Source organism: Plutella xylostella, chromosome 18 (genome assembly GCF_932276165.1).
Source record: "Plutella xylostella chromosome 18, ilPluXylo3.1, whole genome shotgun sequence".
NCBI classification, from domain to species: domain Eukaryota; kingdom Metazoa; phylum Arthropoda; class Insecta; order Lepidoptera; family Plutellidae; genus Plutella; species Plutella xylostella.
In genome coordinates, this window is record NC_063998.1 from 10,500,191 (window position 1) to 10,515,637 (window position 15,447).

A 15,447-nucleotide genomic window follows, 5' to 3' on the forward strand; every position below is an offset into this window, starting at 1 on the left:
ATTCGATGACATGCTTCTAAGTGGCACAGCTCGTAGATCAGACAGCCCCTGGTCATCACCACTACATCTGGCTCGCAAGAAAGATGACGGCTGGCGACCGTGTGGTGATTACCGGTCATTAAACGCCCGTACCATCCCGGATCGGTATCCAGTGAGACATATCCAGGACTTCGCTTGCCAGCTGGCGGGTAAGCAGGTGTTCAGCACGATTGATTTAATTAAGGCGTACAATCAGATAAGGGTCTTCGAGGACGATATACCGAAGACAGCAATAACCACACCGTTTGGGTTATTCGAATTCCCGATGATGACGTTTGGTCTTCGAAATGCCAGTCAAACATTCCAAAGATTTATCGATGAGGTGCTCAAAGACTTCGAGTTCTGCTACGGATACGTAGACGATATTTTGGTCTACTCAGAATCAGCTGAACAGCACCAGCAACACCTCAGAGCATTGTTTCAGCGACTGCAGGACTATGGCGTTCTCATCAACACAAATAAATGTGTATTTGGACAGCCAGAAGTAACTTTTCTTGGATACTCTGTTTCAGCAACCGGTGTGAAGCCACTTCCAGAGAAAGTGAAGGCCATACAGGAGTACCCGGTGCCCAAGACGGTGAAGGAACTCCGGCGCTTCCTCGGAATGATGAATTTCTACCGTAGATTCCTCCCTGGAGCTGCAGCCACACAAGCTTCTCTAAACGCCTTGCTCTCAGGTCCCAAAACAAAAGGATCTACGCCAGTGCATCTCACGGACGAGCAGCTCACATCCTTCGAAGCGTGTAAGTCAAGCCTATCACAAGCCACTCTATTGGCTCACCCAAACACAGACGCTGAACTCTCCATCCAAACTGACGCTTCTGACGTAGCGATCGGTGCAGTACTCCAGCAACGCTGCAAAAATGCATGGCAACCGCTAGCCTTTTTCTCGAGGAAGCTCAGCCCATCACAGGTGAAGTACAGCCCGTATGATAGAGAGTTACTGGCCATATATGAAGCAATTCGTCATTTCAGGCATATGATTGAAGTTCGAGCCTTCACGATATACACCGACCACAAGCCGCTGACATTTGCCTTTCACACGAACCGTGATAAATGCTCGCCAAGACAATTCAGGTACCTAGATTTTATTGGTCAGTTCAGCACAGATATCCAGTTCGTCGCCGGCAAAGACAACGTGGTGGCTGATTCTCTCTCCCGCATCGAAGAAATCTCAGGAACATCCATTGACTACCAGTCCCTTGCCCGCGCTCAGGAAACCGATGACGAACTTCAAGAGCTACTTAAGGGTGGATCATCGCTAAAACTTGAAAAAGTCACCATAGCAAATACTGACTCTCAGGTATATTGTGATATGTCTATGACTCAACCTAGACCATTCATACCTATAACATTTCGCCAACAGGTATACAACGCAATCCACAACCTCAGTCACCCCGGAGCAAGAGCCACTGCACGATTAGTAGCACAGAGATTCGTTTGGCCGGGTCTCAAAAAGGACTGTCGACAGATGGCTAAAGAGTGCCTACAATGCCAACGATGCAAAGTCCACAGACATACCAACGCTCCTCTTCAAACTTTCCCTCTCCCTACAGCTCGCTTCCGGCATGTCCACATGGACATCGTCGGCCCCTTACCGTTATCTTCTAGTTACAGGTACTGCCTCACCATTGTCGACCGATTCACCCGTTGGCCTGAGGCGTACCCCCTGCAGGACATCACTGCTGAGACGTGCGCATCCGCCTTCGTGTCCGGCTGGGTGGCCCGCTTTGGCTGCCCGGAGCACGTCACCACGGACCGCGGCCGGCAGTTCGAGTCGCACCTCTTCAAGGCGCTCGCAGCTCTCCTGGGGACCACTCACCACACCACAACTGCCTACCATCCTGCCGCCAATGGTCTCGTGGAGAGACTTCACCGGCAGCTCAAGGCCGCCATAGCATGCCACTCACACGCGCGCTGGACAGAAGTGCTGCCCCTGGTACTCCTGGGCATCCGCAGCGCGTGGAAAGATGACATCCAGTCGTCGTCAGCAGAGCTCGTGTACGGGGAACCCCTACGTCTTCTAGGTCAATTCATCTCTCCAGCATCTACCAGACCCGAAGACGTCACGGAATTCGCCAACCGGCTGAAGAATCACATGAACCAGATCGCTCCACATCCCACGTCAGCCCACAACACAAAGAGGACATTCTTCGTGCCAAAGGACCTCAACACATCCACACATGTCTTCATGCGCCAGGGTCCAGCTCACCGGTCGCTGCAACCAGCCTACACCGGTCCTCACAAGGTGCTACGAAGAGGACCCAAAACCTTCGACCTAGATGTCAACGGCAAAAAGCAGACTGTCACCATCGACCGAATCAAACCTGCGTACATGGCTGAGGAAAGCAGCATTCCAGAAACTCCAACGGGAACTCCAGTAAGGAAGACGAGAAGTGGTCGTACGGTCAGATTCCCTGATTACTATCGACCGTAGCAACGGTCTCAGCGGGGGAGTGATGTGGCGACTCTTCCGCCACACTATCCGCTACCGCTTATGCCGCTTGGACCATACGCACAGATCACGCCACCCGGCTAGAACAATAGCGGACCGGCTCGCTCGACCCCCCGCGCGCCTGCTTCACCTCCGCCCGCCGGCCACTCCGCGGCCCGGCGCGGGGACTACACACTGCGGCTCGCGATCATCCTGCATACACGTAGTTCCTTACTCGCTTAGCGCTTTGCTTTTGCTTATTAATATTTATTGCCTAATATTCAGTTTGTTATATTTGTAATTCAATAGTGTTCGTTGTAAATAAATTAGCTTTAACCTTTATTCGCGCCTTATCAATTCGCCGCTAACTCCATCAGTAGAAGCATTAACTACCCTCTGTTTCGAGTTCGATTCTCGAAGCACGGAAATAGCCTCAAGCAATCTACAAATTTATTTGTTTTTGCGTTTTGAATATTTTTTCAAAATGTTTAACTATTTTGAGGTATTTTGTCTAATTTAAGTCGAATAATGCACATTTGATTATTTTAATTAGTTTATTAAGGTGTTACTTATGCAAAACAACCAAAAAAAATATTGAAATGTGGCTAGTTTTTTTTATTTTCGGTTTTAAGCATAAAATTTTGGCAAAAAATTCAAAAAACCTTAAATATTAAATATCTTAGAAATGGTTAAGTTTAGGATAATGCATTATTGGGTTCATCATCATCATCATCACGACCCATTACGTCCCCACTGCTGGGGCACGGGTCTCCTTCCAATGAAGGAAGGGTTTAGGCCTAGTCCACCACGCTGGCCATTGGGTTCAATCGACTGGAAATGCCTTTCTCTATCACCTCCTGAAAGGATCCGGTCTACTTACCAATAACCCTGTATATACGTATATAACTTCTCCTTATAGCTTAGGTAATATTCACAAGTCACAGATAACACCAAAGAGGCACCCTGTAGCTAACAGCACGGGTAGTGGGTAGGTATCCACCATACAAGAAGCGCTGCCTACCCAGCCTATCATATAATTAATTTGATTATTCCATTTAATATAAAGTAAAATGTGATCAGTCTTCCATCTAAGTAAGTCAAGAGCATTGCCAAGATTTGTATATAATTGTATGATCATATTAACAAAGTCATGTTTTACTCAAAACTGACAGCAAAAATCACAAAATTTGATGGTGTGCGGATGTATTCACAGCCAGATGGATCCTCTTATAATCTTAAATAAAACTAATGCAATCAATGACAGCTGGTGTAAAAGGCAAAAATAAAATTAACGTTTGACAATGTCTTAAAGTTACATTTATTATAGTTTTCACAAATTTATACATTCAATATTTATTTATTACCCATTTTATTATCTCCAACGTGATAAAATAAACCAAAATATAATAAAATGCTGTTTTCAATGGATCGTTCAAAGCCATGTCAATGTCGTTAAATCACTTACCGAATTAAACAATAACAGTGAGGTGACGCCATCACATAATGCTAACTTAATGTCGCTCTTTGCAATATTGAAGTACATTTAACAGCGCATCATAATATGACCAACTAAAAACGTAAATTTATTGTTCAAATTTTATATTAAATGTTTAAAAATAATTGGCGCTATTCCGTTGCGGCGTTTTATAAGTGGACCTTTTTCATTGCTCCCGTGTTTTTGTTTTAGTAAATTTGGCACCGCACTGTTTGAACTTCACCACATTTGATTAGACTGCCGTGTGGTTGACAGCGCCACCTAGTGAGCCCGGGACGAGGGTCCAACGCGAGAGGTCAAACGGGACCTGCACCATTGTTTAAGAGCTTTATAATTGTTCCGTTAAATTTATCGCTTTGTGCCGTTCAGGGAAGTAATTATGGATAATTATTTACATTTATCACATTTTAGTACAATTCCGTCTGACCTTTTAACAAATTTAATCAGATTTATGTAATTACTAGTCACTGCTGGAGTGATGGGTCATTTTAAATCTTCCAAAAAATCTTCATATTAAACGATAGATCATGCATCATGGATAACCGTGGCGCTTTCGCTTCGAGGGTCTAGGATTTTGTGTTGCGTTGTGATATACATTATACAGGGTGTCCTACCATAGTAAAAAACATTATGTTTCTTTCACCATTTAATTTTCTCAGTTACCAAGTGCCTTTGTTAAATGGTGATAGACGCATTATCTTGACAATCAACCAATACCTAATTGAAAATAAAATACGTTGAACAAACGACGATCAATATTTCTGAAATTTATAAAATAGTCAAATAGTAGTTGTTCACATTGACCCCCGAGTCACCCCCTATCCGCTGGTCCACTCTTTACGGAACACCTGTATAATCTAGGTTTGAATAGATCATCATCAGCTGGACATAGTACTCTCGGTAGAAGTGCCACAACGCCCTGTCCTCGGCTTACTTTATCTAACACTACGGGCTAACTGTCCAAGAACGTAAGTCCAGCGTGAATATCCAAAAGTCGTTTATCAAAAGTTCAGATATAGTTTTTCTATGAAAAATGTAAATGCTGACTTCGCCTTCTCAGATAACCTTTATCTTATCCAGACATGCGGCTAAATCTTAATCTCAACTTTTACTAAACACTTCGGTATAAAAATACTCCTATTCCTCGGCGAGTTTAACGGAAAAGCTGCATTTTCATAAATCAAGCTTAACCCCGTCACGGCCTGTCCTTTAATGAACTAAGGCGGACCACCATGTTTTTTTTTGTACAAAAATTGCTTAATTAGCTTAACCATAAATTCAGTGGTTCGGCCATAAATTAAATTATTAGCTTAGTGAATAGCTTTGTTTATACACAAAGCTATTTTCTTTATTGTTTGTTTGTTCTAATTATTGTGCTCGTAGGGATGGGAAAGGTGTTGTTCTAATGACTTGTTGCTGTGTGGCTATAATATTTTGACAAACTATACTATGTATCACTTCTAATAAATATATCTTATTTAGGCCCTGTTTCACAATGTCTGGTTAGTGGCTACCTGTAAGATAAAATCCCATAAAAAACAATACTTGTCAAAAAAAACAAGTCTCGTAACTCAGTTGTTCTACGGTAAAAAGTTGTGAGATCCATGTAATACCAAGTCTTAGTTACGAGACTTGGTTTTTTTGACAAGTATTGTTTTTGATGGGATCTCATTTCTTTTTGTATTTTGTAGACAGTTCTACTTTTTTTTCTTTTCGGTACATACCTTCTAGGTACGTAGGTGCGTTAACTTAGTTTGGTAGGTTGCCTACCTATACATAAATCGCAAACTTAAGGTAAGACTCAAGAATCATTATTTTTAGCTGCGTAATGTACGTACGTAATGAATATAAACGTAACTTTGATACTTCGTACTGCATCAAATTTCCCTAATTAAATTTCAACCTTAGTTTCCAATACACAAAGTTAATTGTACCTACATTAAGAAAATTTGGCTATAAGTGGTCAAATTCAAATTCAAATTCAAATGGTTTAATCGACGTAAAATTTTACAATTATTTGTCGATAGTCATCTACCACTGGTAGTCTAGTGGTAGCACTGGTAGCCTGATGTAATTTGTCCGTAGGTAGGTAATCCATCCTTTGCGGATTTAATTTGCATGACGCGAATCTTTTGCTCGATTTGGCAGGGGCACTACCGTGAGCCTATATTTACTTGGTGGGGGCACTGCCGTGCCCCAAGATATGTGGTTATGAAATGATTTAAACAGTTATCTAGAAAACTGGACCAAAATTGAAAAATTTTACTCGAGTTGGTAAAATATTCAAAGTTGCTCAAATATTTTAGTTTTTCCTTGGTTCATACACCAAACACTACTTATATTCCAAATTTGAAGCTTCTAGGTCTGCTAGAAGTGCCTTAGAATTTTTATGATCGGTGAGTCAGTCAGTGACAAAATTAAAAAACTTTGTCCCGTTATAATTTTTAAACTACTGATTCAAATTGAATGAAATTTGAAATATACCGTGTCTTTACAATGCCTGCATGGTTAGTGAAAATTCAGTCTTCTAGTTTTATCCACAACGAAGTTACAGGGGGTCGAAAATGACCTGAATTGCTTCGAGAAAAGGATGGTACGGCCGTGCCGCTTTTTTGCTCGACTTGGTGGGGGCACTGCCGTGCCCCCAGATACACGTATGCTGTCACCTTTTTTGACTGTGACAGCATGTATTTTATCTCACAGGTAAGACCAGACATTGTGAAACAGGAGCTTAGAGTAAGTTTATTTATTTTATTAATTGGGAGGGCCAAGTATACCATAGTTAGTAACTTTTTTATTTGAGTCTATTTTAGATTCACATGATTTGTCACGTACCTACTCTACCTACTAAACTACGCTGAGGCGGTATGAAATCTCCCATTTACCTATAAATAAATCCACATTAGTGGGCAAAATACACTACCATCACTGTAAATATTATGAAATAAAAATGAATAGGATGTCTTCATGTTTTAAACACCTCACAAAAAAAAATATGTGATAATTTTTCAGATAAAAGGTGGTCTTTTCTTGTCAGATACAAAAAAAACAATAATTCTACTTACAATAAAAAAAAATCTTGTATTTCTCCCCACCACTACAACTCATTATTCTAAAAGCGCTAAAGACCATTAGCCGCTCCGGGTTGAATACAAAAAAAAGGTTTATTAAAACGTGCGAAGCGTGTCAAAGTCACTTAGGCTTGTTAGGAGTTGGCCCACTGTACCTGCTACTTAACTTTGTTCCTCTTTATAAATGGTGGTAAGTTTTGTTTTGTTTACCGAGTAATTACCTATTTGTTCAGTTCTTCGACAGGGCTGTTCGTGATTGATATACCTAACTGCGAGTTGTTTATTCACATTTTTCCTGATGAAATACAGGGTGTTATAAGTTTAACGTGTCTGTGTATCTGTGTGTGTACTGCAATAAAGATTCGGTATTTTATCATTTAATCTTGTACGAAATCATTGCAAAACTTCACGTTCGTAATTTAAAAGTAATAATCAGCTGTCCTTAATCCTGCAGGAGGCATAAAATCCGCATTTCACTTTCAAAACCCCCTTTCTGAAGGGTTACTTTATACTGACGAAAAACGAACGAACCAGAGCTGTCGTGCAATCGGCGCGTTTACTATAACGAGATAAGGTCGTGGATCGCGCAGCAGCAATCCGAAATTTAGTTTTTAATTATATAGAGTGACCCCCCAGATCCGTATTGAACTGAAATTGGGGTGACCATGTCGGGTGTCCGGGTCCACTTGATTCGAGCCCTTTCAATTAATTCGGCCCTCATACATTTTATTTTTAACCGACTTCAAAAAAAGGAGGAGGTTCTCAACTCGTCGGTATCTTTTTTTTTATATATTTTTTATGTATGTTCACCGATTACTCCGCCGTTTATGAACCGATTGCTGATTTTGAAAATTCTTTTTTTGTTGTATTGGGTTGAGCTCCCAGGTGGTCCCATTTTTTTCAGAATTTTATCTCACCCCCAAGGGTGGATAAAAGGGGTAAAAACAGGGTATGAATTTCCATTTTGCGCACATATTAAATTAAGAACGTAAATTTAGTTCTTATAACAAAAAAAATATGATGTTGACCTTGAGCTGATCTGATGATGGAAACGGAAGGCAGTAAGGGGAACTCCTCAACGGTATATAGCAACTAAGTTGGTGCCATATTTCTTTAGATTACTTTGTCACCGCACCAACATCAAAAAAGAACAGTTCCTGCTTAGGTATATTTGTACTGTCACATACGAGTATAATTTGTGTAAACCTTAAATTATTTCTTACATTTTAGTGGTTTTTTGTAAGTCATTTTTCAAATTCGATTACTGGATCTAACATACATACCCAACTTAAACTTTTGTGCCTGATGTCTCTTTTAGTAAAAGCATTTGTTTCAGAAAGAATGCGGATTTTTTTCTTATCCTAGAGCGAGGTTAAATCAATAGCAGGATATCTAAACATAGGAAGGTTCAGTTGAACCACCGCCGAAATTTTTCAATTAACAATGTTTGACAGGCGAGCGACGCGGCTTAAGGATTATTAAGGCCGAGTTTCTTGATCCGTGGTCAACTTTAACCATTAGTCAAGTCACTTGTCAAACATGACAGCTGCATACGATTTTTATTGGTTTTTAACTAATGGTAGCCATTTTTGACCAATGGCTGAGTTAACTAGGGATCAAAAAACTGGCCCTAAGTGCTAATGTGTCGGTGGTGGTACGGTAGCAGGATATCTAAATGCAGCAAGGTTTAGTGCCAATTTCGCCATCGTTAGAGCACAACCAGCGATTATTTCTATGACTTTTGACACATCTGTTAAGAATTTAATATGGAGATGACGTATAATTGATTAACCTTTCCCTGGTTACGATCTAACCGACTATGGAGAAATTGGCACTTAGAATAGAATAAAATACTACTTTATTGACTAAAAATAACACAAATAACAATTTATACAGTGGAGTCTTAGTCCTGAAACATGACCATAATTATGGTCAACCTGACATCGATCGATAATCGTGTCAAAAAATCTTCGAGCTGTTGGATTAGTTCCAGTCGAACGAGCAGTTTGATTGCTGAGAGCGGACCTGGCAAATGCCTTGGACTCCACGCCCCATTCTGCTAAATAACCTTTCAATTGAATTACTTGAGTGTTATCCACCTACTAATCGACTATAAATTTAATGTAGCAAGGAGACAATTATCAACTTAAATAAAGATCAATAAATATAAATATAAAATATTTTTTTATGGTAACTATCTGAGATTATTGTGACGTTAGTCGATCGTTAAAAGTAATAATATAATAGAAAAGAGGGATGCAGGATACATACAGGGTGGAAAGGTAAGTCGGGAGCAGGAAGAGGAAACTACTTTCACATTAACTTAAATTAAGTTCATTTTAATAAATGAATGCATTCCTTTACTTTAAAAATATAAACAAGTAATGATTCAATGGGAATGAGTGATATTTTTTTTGGTATTGGTTATGAAATCACATTCACATCATTCCGTAACTTTATAGAGCGATAATTATTTAGTAGAAACGGCCTAAGATCTTAAAAGGAGCATTCAAGAAGGAAGCTTTTATATCGCAATTGCTTTCAAATGTCGATGGAATTTTTATGTCACTAAGTCACGAAGTGTTTTTAAATGTAGGTCGTTTTCTGTGAGAATATTGCGCTGGCTGAAAGAAGTATTCTAGTTTTAGAAGTGTATCCTGTAGCTACCTAACTACAAAAATTACATCGAAATTTTTAAGTTAAAAAAATTAGTTACATAATATACAAGTGCGTTTTTCTATGTTTTTTCCATTAAGTTAAACTGTGAATTCAATTAAGCATACTTATAATAATATTCTAAGCAAAGTAAGGTAAAATTATCAATTCAATTGGTAATGTTATAAGTAGGTAGGTACATATTAATAAAGGTCAGGCATGCTTGGAATCTAATAAGAAGCTCCTTTTTTGTTTGTTACATTGTATCCGCATATTCTATTAAGTAACATATAATTATGTATAGCTGCATTCCATAATAGGTATTAAACTTTGTACAGAAGATTAACAAATAATACATTTACGCAATTATGTATGGACATTCTTTAAGAAGGTTAATTGTTAGTGAGATGCGTAGTAGAATACGGTTTTCAAGTTTTCGGGAGCATCACTTTTACACCCTGTATTATACTTAAAGCTATATATAGGCCTACCTACCTACTAGAAACATCCATCATAATATATCCCAAAATTACTTAATTACACTTATCAAAGGCAATAAAACACGTTAGTTGAACATACTTAGGTAGGATACAACGTTAATTACATGTTTAATTAAAGTATTAATTACCAGGTGAAAGTGAGCAATGAAAACGAGAAATATTACCAAAATGGATAGATGTCCTTAGAACTCCGCCGCTTATAAATTCGTGTTTTTTTTCACACATTCATATCCATCCAACCATCTCAATAAGGAGTCGTTCGTCAAGTCGCGCGCCTTAGACTCGCGCGCCACGCGCGAGTTGCCCCACCCGTATTTACCTACTTTTTTTGTCGTCAACTCGCTCGACTGTGAAAATATGTAGAGTCAGCCACAAAAGTTATAATTTATTATGCTTAAGGTAACTACTTAAAATGTATAGGGTATTTTATAGGAATTTACTTTAAAATAAAATCAGTAATTAATCTCGCTTGGCAAACTGTTCTCTTCGAACACCTCCAAACAAAAGAACCATTTTTATTTGTCCGGTCTTTGTTATATTTATAACCTGCACGAATCAGTACCGACTTTCCTCGCTGGTGTGTAATGATTTCATGTGCAGTTTGATTACTAGATGGACCTGCTTGCGATGAACTTCCTGGAAGTGATTGTTACAGTTAGGCCTGTCTCTTTGACCAATGAAATAAACGAAATTCGTTATAAATTTTCGATATTTAATATATCGGTAACACAACGAAAACGTAACACTGTGTTTATATTACGGCAAAGTAGACATGGTAATATAGAAAAGTTAATTTATTATAGGCTTACCCCCACAATACATCATAATCAGTAAAAACTGACACATTTTAATATTTTTGCACTGTACCGTAGACTGTAAATAATGCACTGTACATCTCTGCTTCGCATTAGGAGTATCCACAAAGCAAATACATACATGTATTTGTTTTTTGGGAGTATCACTAAAACGACGTCACTAAAACAATGACGTTTTAACCCTTTAAACCGCGTTTTGCAACAAAAACTGGAAGGACATATCTGTATGTAAAATGCGACATGTAAAATTTGCGCACGGGATGAGAGAGATAGCAAACTTGGGTATCATGCGTCATAGGTCACATCCCCTTTTGCCTCATTCCGCACTTCCAACATAGGCTTTATTTTAACTTTATCCCGACATCAAAGCATCTACTTTAATGGCGACTGTCTAGTCGGTACCTTCTTATGCTAATCAGCCAGGGAGACAATATTTAATTATGTTTTTTAGTTTCAATTCGTTTGAATCTGACCGTACTTTACATGGGCACGCGAGTTGACGATGTAAAAAAACAGAAGATGCCAACTGGCGTGGCGCGCGAGTCTAAGGCGCGCGACTTGACGTACGACTCTCAATAAGTGGGCGTAGATAGACATACAATCATACAACATACATTATTTATGTGTTCAGCTGCTACTGCTACCCCACTTGCCTTCATCTGTATTTGCATATATTTGGCAAAACTTCTAATTGGCTATATTTGTCAAATAGGTCAACTTATAAGTAAATACGCCGATAACTTTGGCGAATATAATGACCACACATGGCAGTTTTGGCAAATACGAATAGCCAAGCATTAATGTGTACGTTAAACTTATGTAGCCCCTTTTTGCCAGTCACAGTTGTTTTAATATTGTTGAATTAACAACAGAAAGAATATTACTCCGCCGACATAATTGCGCTTAGCCCCAGTGTTTCATCTCGTTTCGTTATGAAATAAAATTGTGGTTTATAATTATTATGGGGCGTGGATTTTGCTAAAAAGGTTTGTTTACGGAGATTTGATTACTATACAGGGCTAACATAATGTTAGTAGGTACCTAGGTATATTCTAAATGCTGAATGATGCACCGTACGGTCAGGTGCAGAGAAACCTGACCCCCCTCTCATAGTAACAATGCTTCTGAGAAGGGTTAATAGGTTTCTCTGCCCCTTACTGTACCTACCTATAATTATCATTTTAGGATTCCAAAATCGATTTCAAACATATTTCTTTCCGGTAACACTAGTTAATTCTCAAAGCGAACTTTAGTGGCAAATTCGATCGACAAATACGAAGGCTTTCCTATCCCAGTGGTTCATTGCCCAAACCTGTTTATGCTGAATACATTAGTCCATATTCATGAGAGGCCGGTGTGGACGAGCTCTGACATCCTCTGCTGTAATTAAAATTTCAATAATGGTTTCTAAACACGGTTCCGCTTACAATTTGTAGTTATTGGCAACGACGCGATGAGTTGAGTTGTAATTAGTATACATTGACCACTGCATCCCATAGTTTGCTACCATACAACAGTGGGGTTACTACCACCGACCATTAGGAATAAAAAATCCACGCTCGTTTGTCAAAGCAGACGTAACTTGTTTGGATCTGACACATGCTTGACAGGCGAGCGACGCTGATTATGTAATGTTAATTGCTATTGTGTAGCAGTTAACATTAGCATCAGGTAAAACGCCACTTTTACTGTAGATATACTTATAATACTATTATCAATAATCTTACAATGTAATCAAAATTTACAACGCTACTGCTTAATTAGATGTTTATACACGTTAAATCGGAACAAGCCCCATTTGGCTGAGCTCGAAAATTATCTCGTTTATATCCGAATTTCACATGCTCGAGTCGAAGCTAATTGAGCACTAGCGCCACTTGTAATGTGGATTAATGTTGGAACTAACTTCACCCGGGCGGAAAATCAAATAATTTCAAACAAAGTTACGTCTAACTTTTAAGGGTGTAGAAAGATGGACATGGACGTTAGATATTATAACTAAACAAATAAGCTGTTTCGGTTGAGTCGTTTGGGAGTTACACCGCCATAAACAGATACACATACAGACATGTTTAACTCATAACTTATAAATAGTACATAGTATAACATCTTTCGTCAGGGACTAGTAAAATAATACACTGAAACGCTGTCATTTACTACGGAAAACTAGCAAAAAGCATTAAAGTAGATCACATTCCATTTTAGCCAGCAAAAAATGCTTTTTGATTATGAATTTATCACTCCAACCGCCATTTACACATTTACAACAATAAACAAGTCAGTTGACAACTATCAATTATACGAGAACTCAACGCGGCCGGCGGAATCCCGCCAATGCGTCCCGCGGTGCTAATAAACAATTTTATTCCCCTCTTTCGCACAAATAATGGTTATTGAATGTCGGCGAATATTCGACATTCGATATTGCCGTTGTGTGACGCTGTGAAGTGACGTATGCAATATCGAAAGACTGATGGCCGAATCAGATGACAAGTTAAAATGAAGCTCCATTTGATTGGACAGCGCTGGAATTTTTGTTTTTTGGGTTCCGTGCACCTACGCTCGTGTGCTGACGGGCTGATGGTCTCATTTAAACATGAGGAAATACAGTTTTATCGTAGCTTGGGCCCCTCAAATCCTTGGTCTATGGTGCACTCCAATTAGATATTACCTAATGAAAAAAATATTTAAGTAATAAATATTAATGATAATTTCTTTTCTTTATTTCAGGTATGTATCAACAGCACAGAAGATCATTGTACTGTTCGTAAGTTCATAGTATTATTATACTATATAAATATGTATAACCTTATGTAGGTTAAACATAACAACTCCAGTCTTCAATCTCCATGAATTCCATGCTCTAAAACAGCCTACCCGTAAGCTTCAAGACTTCTACAGAGTCCACCGTAAGTGTCCAAATGTCACTGACCGAATACCAATTCACCGAAATCACATCCGTTCTAAGTCAAACTTAAACGAACAAACATTTAACCAATTAGGTACAGTGAAACACATGTATCTTGCTCACACAGAATGTTTCACCTACCTAAACATTCATCTACCCACCTATCATTCTTTTTCAAAGTAAATACGGCAACATCAGCAAGCACTTGGTGTGTCCAGTTGTCCACTACTGTAGACAGTATACGCAAGCATGCAGATAATACTTGCTAAAGTACCGTGACCAGGGAGTCCAGGGACGGCCGTCCCGGGGCGGGGGGGGGCGGTTATGCGGGTATTTGCTGTGCACCGCTACATGTGGGGGCGGCCATGAGATACGCGATGGGCTGCTAAGGACTAGTAATAATTATAATTCATTAAGATAATCAGAAAGATTGTAGTAGAAAAACTAAAATTAAGTTATCCTGGTGAAATGTACTTTATCTCAACCTGATCTGTACCTTCTTAATGTTTGGTAATCAAAACAGTAAACGTATAATAAGTTGAACACTTTATTTTTTGTCTGAAGTAGGTACAGATAGAGGTACTTATTACAATTTAACTGTAATAAGACATAGGTTTCTTTCTGATACATTTTGTTCCTTGGCACAGCTAAGTTTTAAATCGCCCGAGACTTTAACAGCCACAGTGTAAAGTAAATACGTGTTGAGGACGGCACATAGGCCGTGTCTAGGAGCTAACAGCGCCGTAATCTGCTCCGCTAGGGGGCGGCACGGTGGGGGCGCCAACGGGTGGGGGCGCTAGTGTCAACTTGTTACGTCTTTAGTGGAGATTAGTAGTTACGTTTGTTTGTTACATGTTGGGTCGAGGTGCATTCAAGTTGGTTCGTTGTTTATAGACGTAGGTACGTATTTAAAAGGACTGTTTTATGATAATCGTTTTGACCGTAATAGCTTAAAACGTTTTACCTAAAGGTGTAGGTAGTACTTACTAGCTAAATTTGACAATATTATAATACTATAGTACTTACCTACACCACCTGACGTGGTGTAACTGAAACACACACAAGCACACATCGCGTAAATAGGTATTCTATTGCAGAACATGTCTCTAACTCTGTAATATTTTCTTTATAATATTCCACGCTTACAATAAAATTCCTTTATAATAATCTCACCGTGAACGTGAATAAACAAAGTTACCGAAACAAATTAACAAATAAACCTGACATTTCCAACAAACTTATCCTTTCTTGCGGCGCGATTCACCGAGTGAACCCGCAAACATCATGTCCGGGGCATTGCATTTTATTTAGCGCCAAATGCACGCCGCTTCCCGCCGCCGCCGCCGCCCGGGCCGCGGGTTCCGGGGACCTGTTGCGGCGGCAATTTCCGGATCTTTCCCGGATTTCGGCACAACGCCGGCGACAGACGCGCCCGGGAAACGCGGAGTGGTCGGTTTTTAAACTAATGTGTCGGTGTTGTGTTGTGAGGATTACACGTTTAGTTTAATTAGTTGGGTTAACTATAATTTA

At 39.4% G+C, this 15,447-nt stretch overlaps 1 protein-coding gene across 1 annotated transcript in view; it reads left to right on the plus strand.

Annotated features, from left to right (window-relative positions):
• LOC105380852 (dopamine D2-like receptor) overlaps nt 1–15,447 on the plus strand; it is a 164,492-nt gene that overhangs the window by 92,784 nt on the left and 56,261 nt on the right. The gene's annotated exons all lie outside the window — the stretch shown is intronic.